At 34.8% G+C, this 14798-nt stretch overlaps 2 pseudogenes; one reads left to right on the top strand and one right to left on the bottom strand.

Moving 5' to 3' along the window:
- Positions 1-792: 792 nt before the first annotated feature.
- LOC121391743 lies at positions 793-9894 on the bottom strand (annotated as a pseudogene).
- Positions 9895-11836: 1942 nt separating this feature from the next.
- Positions 11837-14213, top strand: LOC121391742 (annotated as a pseudogene).
- Positions 14214-14798: the final 585 nt, after the last annotated feature.

Raw genomic sequence — 14798 nt, 5'->3', positions numbered from 1 at the left:
TATACTGGTCACATAATAATTAGGAAATATACTCAATGGGCATGCCTCAACATGCAATAACTATTGGGTTTATTTATAGTCACTTTTTTCATTAGAAAGAGGCTTCGAAATAAAAAATTCTAGAGTCAACAGAGAATTTTAATAAAGAATTAATATGATTGAGGGTATTTATATGAGCTAGTGTAATTAAACATTGGCAGCATTACTACAGTGTCTTACCACGTTAGTTAACAGTCAGAAGGATTGTTTCATTTCCTTTTGAGGTTGTATGTTCTAAAGAGGGTAATCATTTTTGAGTGATTCGTTTTGGAATATCAGATATTGATAGTCTGAAGGAATACCTTCCTTATCTTGGATAATGGGTCTTGATGGTCTCAATTGTAGTAAATGCTTAACACCAGGTGATGGTTTTTCCAGTAAATGTCTCAACAAAGATTTTCATTTATAAGAAAAATGGTAGACTCATTCTGGATGTTGTAGTCAGAAAGTGTGTGGGCCATCTTCCAGCTGCCTTCCAGCAAACAAACAGACATTGGGTCTGTTAGAATATTTTTTTGGCTTCAATTTTAGCTTTGACATTTATGATAGAGTCAGAGGGTTTGATCTCAATTGAGGTTCTCTTTTCAGTGAATATTTTAAAAAAATTACCATATACGAGTTTTCCAAGCAAGATTAAGAAAAAGGGTGGATTATGTTGAATGTTGGTAGTCAGGGAAGAGAGTGTGCGGCCATCTCCAGCTGTTTGCCAGCAAAGACTAGACATTGTGGGTGTGATACAATATCTTCTTGTCTTCATTTTCCCTTGACATTTTCAATAGTGTCAGAGGGTTCAACGTTAAGGGTGACAGGCTTCCAGTAAGTGTCTTCACAAAGATTTCCATTTCTCCTCCTCAGACAAGAACAAGATTGGAGGAGAGAAGATCATTTCGAATACCGTAGCCAGAAGTGTGCATCCATCTTTCAGCCGGCTTGCCAGCAAAGATTAGACGTTGCTGGTCTGGTGGATGCCTTCTTCTTTGTCTGGATTTTAGCCTTGACGTTTCAATGGTGTTCAGAAGGTTCGACCTCAAGGGTGATGGTCTTTCCAGTAGGTTGTCTTCACAAGATTTGCATTTCCCCTCAGATGAAGAACAAGATGAAGGGTAGATTTCATTCTGAATATAGCAGTCAGAAAGTGTGCATCCATCTCCAGCTGCTGGCCAGCAAAGATTAGACATTGCGGTCTGGTGGAATGCCTTTCCTTGTCTTGGATTTTAATCTTGATATTTCTATAGTGTCATAAGATTCGATCTTCAAGGGTGATGGTCTTTCCAGTAAGTGTCTTCACGAAGATTTGCATTCCTCCCCTCCAGACAAAGTACAAGATGGAGGTTAGACTCCTTTGGATGTTGTAGGTCAGAACATGTGCATCCATCTTCTAGTTGCTTACCAGTAAAGATTAGACATTGTTGGTCTGGAAGATTCCTTCGCTTGCAATGAATTTTAGTCTTGATGTTTTTCAACATGTCAGAAGGCTGAACCACAAGGGGAATCTTCTGTAAGGTAAGTGTCTTAGCCCATAGATGAGAGCATACCAGTTTTAGATTTGAAGACGAAAGACGGATTCATTTTGAATGAGTAGTCAGAAAGTGTGTGACTTATCTTCCAGCATGTTTGCTAAATGTTGCTGGCCTGATGGTATGCTTTCCGTGTCTTGGTTTTTAGACTTGATCATTTTTAATGGTATCAGAGGGTTCGACCTCAGAGTGATGTGTTTTTTCAAGTACTACATGTTTTGATAAAGATTTGCCTTAATTTCCTTAGATGATGAATGTTTGGAGCTGCTGAAGAGAGAGATAGAGAGAGAGAGAGAAGGAGAGGGAGAGAGAGAGAGGAGAGAGAGAGGGGAGAGAGAGGCGAGAGTAGAGAGAGGAGTGAGAGAGAGAGAGAGAGAGACGCGGCGCGAGAGAACGAGAGAGTGGGGAGACGGGAGAGGGGTGATAACTGAAAGTCAAAGGATAGACTGTGTAACAAGATTCAAGATAACAGAACAAATAATAATTACTCTGTACAAAATCAAATGTGATTAATTACAACACATACTATGAATGAGTAGGTATTAAAGTCTATCAACAGAGACAAGTAAAATCAAAACTGACCATTAATAATCTCTTGATTCTTTAGACGAAAACCATCGCTGGGGGTTGAGGGCGTGACCAACTACCTTAACAATGGTGAGTGTCTCTAAGTTTCTTAACTACTTTCTCTTTTTCTATGAACCAGGGCACTCCGTGAAAGATGTCCAACTTCCAGATAATCCATCATGAAATCACTTCTATTGATAAACATGCTTCATATATTGAAGCCTTGAAAAGACAAAGCCATGATTATGTATGTAAATACCAATATTTAAATTAATATGTTAAAACTATTGTTCCTCATTTGGTAGGATTATTGTATGACAGAGTTTTAAGAATCAGTGGTATATTGATTGGGGCTTAACAGCCATGGACCTCATGCGCAACCTTCATCGTATGAACAAAACGGAGGTATTAGACATGTTCCTTTTTTTTTTTTTTGTACGTTCCTGTACCATACGTTCAGTGGATTTAGTCCAGCTCCATGTCATGATGCAATCTCTATAGACATTAAGTGCTATACAGTAAGTAATATATGACAAGTGCAACTACTAGTTTAGTATTAACAAATGAATTGATACTTAGTGCTATAATATTATAAGTGATCATTTGTTAAATAAACTAAATTGTAAACAATTTTGAAGACTTCCATGTTGTGTAATGTACTAAACCACATACCCAGAACCTGAGCAGTTAAATCTGATTGGTCTAGATCATGTGATCTTGTTTTCTTGAGCTATAGCAAAAATCCTAAGGATCTAACTTACTAGACTAGTGTCCATTATTTTAAAATATATGATCGTGGTATGAAGAATGACTATTTTCATTTCATATTACATGGATAACCTAACTAAAGTTCACTCCACCCCACTTGTGTATTATTGGTTTCTATTATAGATTCTTATATTATACAATGAGTTAGACATCATTGATAAAGAGACTGTTGTTCAATTGTTGTTGGTCTACAACAACCAAATGGGTCATTTACGGTGATAAATGGGGTAATATATATTGTAATGTTTCCACTCATAACTATATGTTATAGGTGAAGTAGACACTAGTTTGTTCCTTTGTGTGCCTAGCAATCTCACACTACTGGAAGTTATTGTATAACTAAAAGTCTGATGTCCATACCATAGTCCTCATACCTATATCTCATACTGACATTGTAGTATGAGAATCAATGTTGACTGTATAATGTGATATTAATGCACTCAACCATATCTTCAGGAACGTCGTAGGATCTGTTGATGTTGACAAAGCTGTTTAATTTTATTTTTACATGGTATGAACTTGGATGGTGGATTTGTGTTTGCCTCCAGCTCTGAATCTCATGCAGGCAGGGTACAATTAGCGTCAAATATTTGAAAAAAAATAATTTTTTTTACATTTTTTCAATATGAACATTAGTACTACGTACTGTTCTATATCTTGGTTAATACGATACTCGTTATTAATACACATATGTATAGTTGTTGTGTTGGTGCATTTAGCCTATTACTGGTAGACTATATTGAAATCAATGCAGATCACTAGGATGTGGCTTTGTGAAAGCACCAGCTTTCCTCGAGGAGGTTTAAACTGGTAGAACTAATCATAATTCATATATCAACTGTAACTATGTAGTGTTCAGGTCGTCCAAGAAAGTTACCTGATGTTTGTTACTCATGGTGGGTTTTTTAAGCATCATTGAATATTGATTGGACGATGACTGATGGATGTGATAAGTAACAATTTATGCCATCTCATGAAATGAATGGTGATTGTATATTTTTAATTTGTTCTTTAAGGACACAATACTGGTTTTATTCTTGCAGTCAAGATGAGGCGACTGTTGGATTTGCTGATCGACCTGGAGACTCGGTAAGTTGGATGTGCCCCTGTTAATTAACAGTCTCATTATTTCAATCTACACAGGTGGATCCATTTCATACTTTATTTGGTTTAGCAGGATTGTCATTGCTTGGCAACAAACAATCAAACCAGTTTAATCCAGTTTTTGTTTACCCCAAATGTAATAGACAGGATAGGCTAAAATGTAAATTGTTGACTGATTAGTTCTTTGTTTGTTTGTTTGTTTGTATTTATTTTATTATAATCATATCTTTATTTTGTAAAGACCTCCCTTTCCTTTTCTAATAATTGAATCAGAGTAATTTGTTTTAGATAGATAAGTCCATGAAGGTGAACACCATGTACAACCCTTTTTTTCCTTTTTCCAGATTGAATTATTGAATCAAATCAAATCAAATCAAATCAACTCCTAATTGTCTTCAACACATGTGTGTAATAAACCTTAGTATCATATACAATACACTTCTTTCTTGACTTCCTTGCCAGCCAGACACTTCTTGATAAATTGTTTCTGAGAATTTCCAGTGAGCATTCTGACAACTGTATGTCAATCCTTCTGATAAGCATTTGATCACCAATTATAATCTTTATAATATCTCTCTATATATATATGGTGGCAAAGGTTGAGCTACATATAGCTCCTCTTAGTGTCTATTTTTGTGAGTTCAAGTAATAGTATTAAACTTACAATTATCAGATAGCTGTAAATGAACTTTGATCATATGTACATGCAAAATTGATGTAAATGATGTTTTACTATTAATGTTTATAGAGCACTTGGCTTGTATCCCTATATATCTAGGTCTAGACCAATAACTAATATGGAATGCCTTCATTTCATGAATTTGTGGAGTTACTAGTTTATTTTAATTTGAGGAGATGATCTGTGGAAAAGGCTTAATGGATATTTCAAATGCATAGACTTGCTTAGTAAAAATAATATATTTATTGCCTATGGGTGATTATTTTAGTTTTAGTTGACATGTCCCAGTGGTCAAACTCATGCACAACAGACTAAACCATAAACTATACACATTGTAACCTAAAAATGTATTAATTTCACATTACAGTATGATATTCAATTGCTGGGACTCTAGACAATGCCATAATTTTAAGCTGTAGATAGAATTTGCACAAAATACAATAATCAATTCTCCGGACCCTACCAATTAGAGATGTGTCCTTAAATTAGGCTATTAATGTATTGGATATTATAACTGTACTTTCTTCAGACGTCCATTTGATAGGTATCACTATGACTGATTACATGATCTTTCAGTCACATTTTAATTCTATTTTGATTTATTACATCTTGTCGCAATTATTTGGTAACTAATGATAATATCAACTAATTATTAATTTTGAATGATATTAAAATTAAGTTTCCTCTTATTTATTTTCTTTTTGCTTTTTACGAATACTGTTCCTGTATAGATCTTTTCAACTGCTTAGTACCGTCTTTTGAATCTCTTTTTGAAGATTGAAACTTCTTGGTTTTAACCTTTTGTTTCCATGGTAACCAATTTGTCCTTTTCAAAGGTGTCCTCTGGACTTTAGGAGAATCTGGTGCAGTTCGTTTTTTTCCTCTTCTGTCCACTCACCAAAGACTGTCTTGGTCTTTATGTCAGTGGACAGTTCTACAAGAAAAAGTATGTAAATGTCTTTTTACAGCTGAACCTTTCATGGAGGATTCTAAGTAGACCTTACATCTGTTTTAATTACATTAATATTTACATTATACAATCTTTATATTACTATACTAAAGATAATTCCAAGCCCATTTGGAAACTACTATAACAGTACCATATACCTGGATCAGGTGCCACACCCACTTCTTGTTCGATAATATTCAGCATCATCATCACTATCACTACCTCTCTCCTCCTCTACTAATGGTGTTTTCCCTTGACGTATATATGTTCTTCCTTCCTATAACATACGGCAGTGTGAACAGTCTATCAACATTATCCATAACTAACCTTTTCTTTCCTTTTCTTTTTTCTTTTCTTTTCACATTTTCTTCCTGTTCACGTTTCCCTAACAAGTTTTTAATGTTCTATTAAAAAAAACATATATATAATTTTGATATTTATGAACTATGGTTATTAACCTACTGGTTATTACATCTACTGGTTATTATATCTACTGGTCATTACATCTACTGGTTATTATATCTACTGGTCATTACATCTACTGGTTAGTATATCTACTGGCCATTACATCTACTGGTTATTATATCTACTGGCCCATTACATCTACTGGTTATTATATCTACTGGTTATTATATCTACTGGCCATTACATTACTGGTTATTATATCTACTGGTTATTATATCTCTACTGGCCATTACATCTACTGTTTATTATATCTACTGGTTATTATATCTACTGGCCATTACATCTACTGGTTATTATATCCTACTGGTCATTATATCTACTGGTTATATATCTACTGGTCATTATATCTACTGGTCATTACATCTACTGGTTATTATATCTACTGGCCATTACATCTACTGTTATTATATCTACTGGTCATTATATCTACTGGTTATTATATCTACTGGTCTTATATCTACTGGTCATTACATCTACTGTTATTATATCTACTGGTCATTACATCTACTGGTCATATATCTACTGGTTATTATATCTACTGGTCATTATATCTACTGGTCATTACATCTACTGGTTATTATATCTAACTGCGCCATTACATCTACTGGGTTATTATATCTACTGGTTACTATATCTACTAGTCATTACATCTACTGTGATATTATAACTACTAGTCTTATCTTGCCTTCTTTCTTAAATAGCTTTCTCAATTGTTTCATTTCTTTTGATGTTTTTCTGAACTATAAGGTCATAATGAATACAACCTACAAACATTCGACAAAAATGGCTTACTAAATTTTCATGATGTAGTACTTCTCCTGAACATCGTCCAGCCTCTATTTTCAACCAGTTGTAATGTCAGTCTAGGACCAAGCTGTAATTGTAGATGAAAGAATACAATAAACACTCTCATCATAAAGGACATTTTAAAGTGCATATAATTATACTAATACTTGTTCTAGTTTCATATTAAGGTTCTCTTGTACCTATGACAGTTTACAATATTCTCAATGTATCTACTATAGGTCTGTTCACTCTTAATATACCCTCATATCATTTGACCCTGCACTTTGCGGTTGTTTGATGTTACCACGACCTGGAACATCTTGTGCTAAGGTCACTTCACCTTCAGCTTCCTTCCCTGCCTCACTCTCTGATGCACCACCACTAAATCAGTAAAGCCACACCCTCTAAACATTATAAGACATAGGGGATTTACCCTAATACATATTCACTAATGTCTTCATATCTACTCAAAATTAGGTTATTCTTGACTGAGCAATTTTTTCGTACTTCCCCGACGCAGCTCCAGAGCGAACAACTTTAATACCACTGGAAACAGAAATGGTTGCATTATTACAATATAACATGACCATCAACATAATATTATTTATAGTTCCTAGTGGATAATCACTCATTCATCTATATTACTTTATCAGTTGTCATCCATCTATTATCATATCTATTTGTCATAATTCTATCTATCCATCCATCCATTCATTCATGAATGTATTAAAACTTACTAATGTCTGAACCTCTATTGTTGAGATCCCTTGTTATAATTCCATAACACACATCGTTTCATATTAGCCAGTTTTTACCTTTAAAAAATTAAACCACACCCTTTTAATTAATATAGATTCATCACACAGTTGCTTACTGTTCGTAATTGAGTGTAGGAAACATATTTTTGAAACATTGTCATCATTATATTTTTTTGGTTTGTTGTCTAGAGAAAAGATTTGAGCACCAACTAGTTAAAAAGGGAGGCACAGTAACAATAGCAACACCAAAGAATGCTTTAACCACTAGCGGAGTGACAAACATACTAGTATGTAGGGAGGTGGTTTAGATGCAAACTGCAATCACTTCTGTTGCAAGAGAAAACTAGAAAAGCATTCAATTATAGTATATCACGTAGAGCTTCCCCCTTTTTTTTTTTTTTTTACTTTTTGTGTGTGACGTGAAAAGTAATTTGTAGCCCGCTCGGCGGGTAGTTTTAGAAATTTTTAAGTTTAACATGTTTCATTTGGTCTTTGATAATCATAATAAAATGTGTGACATCCAGAGGTCCAGCCATGTGAACAAAATCTTTCAGTATGTTTCTTCTAGTCACCTAATCAATGCAAATGAGGAATAAAAATACAATCCTATCATTAGTACCTTTAATGAGATTGCCGTAAAGGGTTCCATAGTCTGACGTAAGTCTACAATTAATTCATGAAGAAGTTCGACCCACTCTCTAACTCGCTCCATGACAAAAGTTTTGAGGGCTTTGGACCAATACCTGTACTATTGTCATCTTCAGTATGAGATCCTTTTCTTTTTCTGTCAGACGATGGTTATAAAATAAAATTAACAATTTTACTTACTCTCTGGTCTTGCCACATGGTGTAACTGTAGCCACGTGGTTATTCTAGTTAACCAATCAGATTTGCTAAACCACGTGTTACATTATGTACAAATGTGACATTATACTCTTCGATCTGCAAGAGTAGGTCTATATGTACGAAGCAAGGTTACACGTTTACTTACCATCAGTAGGACAGAGGGAGGGTCCATGACTAATGCTGGTGTATAGTTGTTCCTTATTTTGTGAGTTTATTAAGAGAGAGGTACATTATAGGCAACTAGTAGTGGAAGGACAAAATCCCTTGGTTGAGTGAAAGTATGGGGGGTCCCCTGCCTACTACACCTTATATTGTGTAATAGTATGACTTTAACACAAATTTAAAGTGAAATTATTGTAACAATGGATAGTTGACACAATATCCCTTATATAAATTGCTTTGATTCTTGAAAAATCGCGCTACTCAGCATTCACTAACGGGTAGAGGAATATATATCTATAAATATCATGATATCATTATCTTATTAGTAATCAATTACATAGGAATCACATCAAAATCAGCATATATTGTAACATTATTTTTAATCCATGTGTATTCTTTAATCTGTCACCATCTTCTATCCAGTTATTTGATCTGAAAATATTCCAAAATATTTTTTCTTTTAATTGGAATGTTCACTTCCAGTATACATACGTATAGTATCATTTTATGTTTTCCTTTTACTTCATCTACTATTCTTTTGGCTTCAAAATTTATTTTCATAAGGAACTTGAATACAAATTTTTGTATTGACTCAACTCCTATTGGCTAGTTTTTAGTAACCAAAAAACGTGCAATGTTTCCATTATCAGCTAACACTGGAGCTAAGCGATATCCATCTTCCCTGACATTGATAGTTTCTCTGATTGCAGCAAAACCACTATATCTCTATTATCATTAACAGCTACTAATGTTGTATGTGTAGGCAAGGTAATCCACTTTTCTAAAACTCCTGCTCGAGCAAATGTGAAACCGATCACATCTTCAACATACAGCTTCAGCTTAGAAAAGTCAATTTCAGTAGCTGATTTAATAATAATGTCATCACCAGGGGGCATCATGTTTTGTTGTAACCTTGAAGAATAAATGTCACAAAAAGGCATAATTTGCTACTTTTCCAAGCTCTTTTGAATCCTTCTCTCATGTAAAAAGGAGATACTGACACAACAGCATCAAGACCAAGATTTATTTTAGGATCAATAGCTGCTCGTGCTGTCTTCCATGTTTTGAAGGCAAAACCTTTGCCACGATGCTCCTCTTCACAGAAGTAAAAATCCCACCCAACCATAAGTATCATTTTGTTTGTAACATAGCTACACCAGTGATGATTTTACCATTTAATTCACCTACATATACTCCTGCCCCTTCAGGTCAGCAATCCAAAACAATTCATCATCCATTTTACCTGGTAGCCATGTTAATCTCTGCGAACGATCCAATATAAAATATCGTGTAACAATTCTTAGGTAACTTTTTTGACTTTCAACTCCATTTTATTAAGTTCAAATGTTGCCACGCCACTTCCCTCTTGCCCTAGTAAGTGAATGTTGCTATATAGGGAGAAAATATAGGTCAATATCATATCTGCGTAATGTTGACATGATAACTCAGTTATGGCGTTAATGATATTCATAGCTTAATTTTTTTCTATTATAATTTCTATATCTTTTCTTGTTTAAATACCATCCTTTGACTACTACATTATATCAGTGGTCTTCAACTTTGATAAAAAACTTAAAAACCACTGGCTTAGACATAGGGGGGCAGGGGGGCTCGAGCCCCCCCTACAATTTAAGACTGGGGGGGGCATAGCCCCTCTTAATTTGAATGATTCAGCAATTTCAAAAAACCATTATCAAAAATGAATAGTGTCAAAATTTTATCACCTGACAGTGTAAATGATGTACATGTATTTGTAGGTGATCGATCATGTATATGCATACTATATGAATAATTAATACCAGCTATACACAACTTCAATCATTTGTTCTTAACAGTGACTCAAAGCCACTTAAACAATTATTTACTTTTGCATATACACAACAACTACACCAATAATCTCAATTTACTTTCAATAGCCAAGGAGTTTGTAAAGAAAAATGATGAAAGGATGAAGCATTTTGGACAATTTTAAAACAGTCTACTGATTGTTATACTGTTATTGATTCAAGTTATTCGCATGTAACATACTTAAACTCATTGTAATTTTTTCGGCATGGTAGTAAAAAATATCAGTTACATTTGAGCCCCCTCCCCCCCCCCCAAATTTTTTATGGTGTCTAAGCCCCTGAAAACAATTGCACACATCAATCAAGAGTTACTGGAGTAACAAACAGTATACAGAACAAAGGTACATTTTTCTAAAACTTTCTTATAGGTAAACATTACAAATTTACCTTGCTATTACAGTTATATGATATCTATAATCCTATGAAAGCTTTTTTTGAATTACTGCTATATTACACTAATCAGAGTCAAATCTTTGAGAGCCTTCGGAAAACCGAACGCCATTTTAAAAATTGGCTTCATAGGATTACTCGTACCAATGTTGGGTAGAGTTTTTCAAGATTTCTTACCTGTGCGTAGTATTAGAGCTGAGATAAATGTACCTTAGTACAACAGTTTGTACTTGCTTATTAGCTACGAAAACCACTGGAATGTGAGAGGTATGTCATTATCTTGGAACCACACCCATGTTAATAATAGGTGAAATCTATTGGCAAGAATGCAAACCAACCACAAATATGGTTTAATGAGAGTGTGTTATGAATTTATGAATATAGTATGATATTATTATTATAATAAAATTATATGGCTTCCGACTTCCACCGTACCGCCACCTTAGCGCATCACTTTTTAGTTTAGAACTGTAGATAATTCTACTGACTTTCGTATTAGCATCTTCAGTTATTTGTGTAATTAAACTTGAATTTTGAAGACTGAACAAGATGGTATGTTTATGCATGTCTCATTATGTAGGTTCCCAGCAAATACTGTGGGAGAAATACCAAGTTTAGCTGCAACACTTGAACTCAGTTAAACTTTGAACTCTGAAGGTCATGATGATTTGACAATACTATGTGTCTTCTTATTTTGAACGCCAAGTCATCTGTGACGCTAACCAATCAAATCTTTCCATTTGCCAATACTGACCAATCATATTTTCCACCGTGCAACAATAGTGAACGCCCGAGGTGGGGCGCGGCTCAATTGGACCAATGAGATTGCTCCACATACAAGAACAGCGCTACTTTCGCAGACTGCATAAAAAGTCATTCGAACAACTCGCCTTCACAAATTCCTTATTGTTTTCACGAAAAGGAGAGACTTTAGAAGTTAATTAAAAAGACATCTCAATATGAGAATATTAACGATTTTATTTTTAATTGTACTTATTCGGTTAATACCAGCAGACAATGATGATAAGGAAAGAAAAGAAAGAGGAAGTTGGAACTGTTATTGGTATTGACTTAGGAACTACTTACTCGTGGTAAGCAATCATATATTAATTATTAATTGCAGTGGTACCAATACCGATTTTTGTTATATTGAAATAATTGTTCATATTCCATTGATTAGCGTGGGTGTTTATAAGAATGGACGAGTTGAGATTATAGCTAATGATCAAGGTAACAGAATCACACCCTCCTATGTGGCCTTTACTGGTGAAGGAGAACGTCTTATTGGAGATGCTGCCAAGAACCAACTGACCACAAATCCAGAGAACACAGTTTTTGATGCCAAACGATTGATTGGTCGTGACTGGGGTGATTCCTCTGTTCAAAAAGACATCAAGAATTTCCCTTTTAAAACAAAGAACAAAAATAAACAAACCACATGTTGAAGTTGATGTCAAAGGTGAAAAGAAACTCTTTGCTGCCGAAGAAATTTTCAGCCATGGTCCTAGTGAAAATGAGGTAAGAGTTCAATAACAATAATCAATGACATTAGATCTATTATGATTAATTTTGTTTACTTCCTTTTTCACTTCCTGTTTAGGAAACTGCTGAGGCTTATTTGGGTACCTCTGTGAGCAATGCTGTAGTGACTGTCCCTGCTTACTTCAACGATGCCCAACGTCAAGCCACAAAGGATGCTGGTATTATTGCCGGTCTCAATGTTTTGAGAATCATCAATGAACCGTAAGTATTGAAATATATAATCCATTTTTGGAACATGTGTTGTTAATGATTGATGTTTTTCTTCCATAGAACTGCTGCAGCTATTGCTTATGGTCTTGATAAGAAGGAAGGAGAGAAAATATCTTGGTGTTTGATTGGGTGGAGGGACATTTGATGTTTCACTACTGACCATTGATAATGGAGTCTTTGAGGTTGTAGCTACTAGTGGAGACACTCACTTAGGTAAGACATTGTTGCTACCATTATGCAAGAGTGTATTGATGGTATGAACTTGACTGAATCCTTTTCTGTTTCTATATAGGTGGTGAAGATTTTGATCAGCGCGTGATGGATCATTTTTATCAAGGTGTTCAAGAAAAAACATGGCAGGGATATCCGTAGCAATAACAGAGCTGTCCAAAAACTACGTCGTGAAGTTGAGAAAGCCAAGAGAACACTTAGCTCTCAGCATCAGACACGAATTGAGATTGAGTCCTTTTACGACGGAGAAGACTTCTCTGAAACTTTAACTCGTGCTCGATTTGAAGAGTTAAATATGGTAAGTAGTGTGATCATTGTATGTAATGGTGCTGTGTTTATTTGAATGAAAACTTTACTTTCCATTTTCAGGATCTTTTCCGATCGACAATGAAACCAGTACAACAAGTAATGGATGACTCGGGACTTAAAAAGACAGATATTGACGAGATTGTTCTTGTAGGAGGTTTCTACTCGTATTCCTAAAATCCAACAACTTGTAAAAGATTTCTTCAATGGCAAAGAACCTAATCGAGTATCAACCCGGATGAGGCTGTTGCATATGGTGCAGCTGTTCAAGCTGGTATTCTCAGTGGTGACGCAAGTACTCAAAGCTTGCTTCTTCTAGATGTTAACCCTCTTACCCTCGGTAATCGAGACAGTAGGGGGAGTCATGACTAAATTAATCACCCGTAACACTGTTATTCCCACAAAAAAAAAATCACAAATCTTTTCAACAGCATCTGATAACCAACCCACAGTGACCATCCAAGTGTTTGAAGGTGAACGACCCATGACAAAAGATAACCATCTCCTAGGCAAGTTTGATCTGAACGGTATTCCTCCAGCACCACGTGGTGTCCCTCAAATTGAGTCACTTTCCAAATCGATGAAAATGGTATTTTGGTCGTAACAGCTGAAGATAAGGTAGTGGTAACACAGAAGCCATTACTATCACTAATGACCAGAACCGTCTCACTCCTGAAGACATTGAACGAATGATAAATGATGCTGAAAAATTTGCTGAAGAAGACAAGAAAGTAAAAGAACGTGTTGAAAGTAAAATGAGTTGGAAAGCTATGCGTACTCTCTAAGAACCAGCTTAAAGATGAAGAGAAGTTAGGAGGGAAATTATCGGAAGAGGACAAGAAAACAATTACAGATGCCGTAGAAGAGGCTATAGAGTGGTTAGACGGACACAGTGAAGCAGAAACTGAGGAGTTCAAGTCAAAGAAAGAAGCATTGGAGGGCGTAGTCAATCCTATCATATCTAAATTGTATGGTCAACAACAAGCACCACCACCAGGTGATGGTACAGCAGGTGAAGGTTCAGAACATGATAAAGATGAATTATAAATATTCAATAATGATTCTCCTCTTTTTAATAACACTATTTACACAACACATGAACACTATACTTCACATGTATATAATAAAATTTTGTGATTTGCATAGACGTTCAATATCTATAGGGTGGAGATTTAACACCTTTCATTCAACAATGGTATATTCTTATATAGCATGTATATTAGCTAGCCCCTCCTCCTTTTGATATCAAAAAGGAGGAGGGGCTGGATTGCTTGTACTATGCTTATATCGCTAATGTATGAGAGTGAACCTGATAATATATTACATGTATGGAACATATGTATGCATCAAAACAACAACAAAACAGACATACATTAACCAATAACACTGTTACACTCAAAAAGGAAAAAAAATTATAATAATTACAACAAATAATATTTATATTTTTCTAATGAAGAAAAAATGGAGTTTGAATTTGCTCATTTCATTCCATTCAAGTAGTAGTTGTAATAAACAAAATATATTTCATTTTTATTTAGCATTAGGAATTTTATATGTGTAATCAGATGGAAAGTAGCCCGTCTAGAAAACAAAAAAAAAATTAATAAACCAAAAATTTTCAATTATAATCTC

This window comes from Gigantopelta aegis, unplaced genomic scaffold (assembly GCF_016097555.1).
Source record: "Gigantopelta aegis isolate Gae_Host unplaced genomic scaffold, Gae_host_genome ctg2918_pilon_pilon:::debris, whole genome shotgun sequence".
Taxonomy (NCBI): domain Eukaryota; kingdom Metazoa; phylum Mollusca; class Gastropoda; order Neomphalida; family Peltospiridae; genus Gigantopelta; species Gigantopelta aegis.
The sequence above is the reverse complement of the archived record's forward strand: the minus strand, read 5'-3'. Positions and strand labels throughout refer to the sequence as shown.